This window comes from Schistocerca cancellata, unplaced genomic scaffold (assembly GCF_023864275.1).
Source record: "Schistocerca cancellata isolate TAMUIC-IGC-003103 unplaced genomic scaffold, iqSchCanc2.1 HiC_scaffold_892, whole genome shotgun sequence".
NCBI classification, from domain to species: Eukaryota; Metazoa; Arthropoda; class Insecta; order Orthoptera; family Acrididae; genus Schistocerca; species Schistocerca cancellata.
This window is the reverse complement of record NW_026046902.1, coordinates 12501-15000: the sequence shown is the minus strand read 5'-3', so window position 1 is coordinate 15000 and position 2500 is coordinate 12501. Positions and strand designations below refer to the sequence as shown.

The following is a 2500-nucleotide window of genomic DNA, read 5'->3' as shown; positions in this document are numbered from 1 at the left end:
ACTTCCTACGGTCAATATGAACGAACCTCGCCCCGCCCCCCCCCCCCCCCCCACCAACACGCCATCCCATACCACAATGTGTACCGTACCCAAACCTAACGTGTACTGTACTACAACGCAATGTGTACCAAAACACAACCCAGTTTGTACCTTAACCTAACCTATGTCACCTTAACCTAACCTATGTCACCTTAACCTAACCTATGTCACCTTAACCTAACCTATGTCACCTTAACCTAACCTATGTCACCTTAACCTAACCTATGTCACCTTAACCTAACCTATGTCACCTTAACCTAACCCATCTTGCACCTTAACCTAACCTATGTCGCCTTAACCTAACCTCTGTTGCACCTTAACCTAACCTGTGTTGCACCTTAACCTAACCTGTGTTGCACCTTAACCTAACCTGTGTTGCACCTTAACCTAACGCAATTTGCACCGCAATGTAACGCAATTTGCACCGCAATGTAATGCAATTTGTACCGCAATCTACCCCAAGTTGTACCGCAATCTACCCCAAGTTGTACCGCAATCTACCCCAAGTTGTACCGCAATCTACCCCAAGTTGTACCGCAATCTACCCCAAGTTGTACCGCAATCTACCCCAAGTTGTACCGCAATCTACCCCAAGTTGTACCGCAATCTACCCCAAGTTGTACCGCAATCTACCCCAAGTTGTACCGCAATCTACCCCAAGTTGTACCGCAATCTACCCCAAGTTGTACCGCAATCTACCCCAAGTTGTGCCGCAATCTACCCCAAGTTGTGCCGCAATCTACCCCAAGTTGTGCCGCAATCTACCCCAAGTTGTGCCGCAATCTACCCCAAGTTGTGCCGCAATCTACCCCAAGTTGTGCCGCAATCTACCCCACGTTGTGCCTTAACCTAACCCACGTTGTGCCTTAACCTAACCCACGTTGTGCCTTAACATAACCCACGTTGTGCCTTAACATAACCCACGTTGTGCCTTAACCTAACCCACGTTGTGCCTTAACCTGCTCTGTAAATGGCATATGACACGTTACATTAATGTATTGTTGTCCAACCGCAACCCGCTCAGAATGTTGTGTACACAGCTACGTGTCATCTCCCCATAACAGCTGTATTGCAGTGTGGTACGCCATAGAGACGTGTGGGAGTAATGGACGCAGTGGATGGCGATCAGCATGAGCCGTCTGTTCATGTAGTGGCGCGTGTATGCAGACATAGTAGTCTCTTCTCACACAATGTGATAGCACGGTGTCCCGCGTTCCACATCTGCGACATGCTACAGAGGCCGGTTGACAGTTCGTCGCGCAATGGACATCGCATACGTACGGGGGCACCTTCCACGTGCCCTCTAGTCGGGCACATTTTGTTGCGTGGATGTGAGCGGATGTAGTGTGTCTTGACACCTGACAGGCAGGCATGCAATAATAGTTGACTTTGCAAACGGGGATGGACGTGGACGTGTACGTTTACTGGTGACGTTACGCAAATGAACAACTGGTAACCCGTTGTGGTGCGGTTGATCTTGCTGGAGGTACATCTGTGAGGGCAACGATCGGTACAGCTATGACGCGGTTGTGTCAGCGATACCCACCACACCAATGAACGTGAATGTGCATCTGGGTGTGAAGCGATACGCGGCTGTGGGTGGGTGGGACTGTCCCCGGCCGGTGAGGGGGGGGCCGCCCGGCGTGCTGGCCGCGCGGTGCGTGGGCGCACGCGCTACAGCCGGCTGGTGGGGGCGCCCAGTGGCAGGCGCGCCGGCCGACGGACGCGGCAGGCGGCGCAGCTGCGCGCCGGGGCACCCTGCGCGCGGCGCCGTGCAGCCAAAGTGGGTCCTCGCCGGCCCGGTGCGAAGCGCGGTGGACATCTGCAGTGTGCTGGTCCGATTGAGGACTGTGTGCGTTGAGGATGCGCCGCCGCCCGGCACTCGGCGCCGCGACGCCGTCTGCTGCTCGGTCGCCCCAGCGGTTCTCGCTGGTGGTTTGTATCGCAGTTGTGCAGACGTGTTGGCACGTGCGCTGTGCTGGGAGAGTTCGCTTCGGCACCCACGTGGGGCCTTTGCCCTTCTGTGGCGCTGGCGTTGGAGCTGCCGGTCACCGTAGGTGGCGCGTGTTGTCTCCCGCCGGCAATGCCACGACAGCACGCTCCCGGGCCTCTGTCGGCAGCGGCAAGCTCAGTTGGGAGCACGGGTGGTCGCACCTAAAGCGTCTACTCGCCTAACTCCGGGCGATTGCGCCTCTCTCGAACCCGACCAAGTACTTAGGACGGCGCTGCGCGCCGCCGGGACCTGAGAGGGTTTCGAGGTGTATTGTGCAGGGGAGCTCAGCCTCCTCCTGTTTGCAGAATAATTGAGCGGACGCTTGCGTGTTCGCGCGGGCCCCCGGGACACACTCCCGGGCGGCCGGCTGCTCAGCTCTAGTTGACGCAGCTCCCTGGTTGATCCTGCCAGTAGTCATATGCTTGTCTCAAAGATTAAGCCATGCATGTCTCAGTACAAGCCGCATTA

At 56.2% G+C, this 2500-nt stretch overlaps 1 non-coding gene across 1 annotated transcript in view; it reads left to right on the top strand.

The window, feature by feature from the left end:
• The first annotated feature begins 2423 nt into the window (after positions 1 to 2423).
• The window catches only part of LOC126148656 (small subunit ribosomal RNA), a 1909-nt gene continuing 1832 nt past the window's right edge, over positions 2424 to 2500 (top strand). Inside the window, exon 1 of the ribosomal RNA XR_007530629.1 lies at positions 2424 to 2500. This exon is cut by the window's right edge and continues 1832 nt beyond it. This is a non-coding gene — a ribosomal RNA (small subunit ribosomal RNA).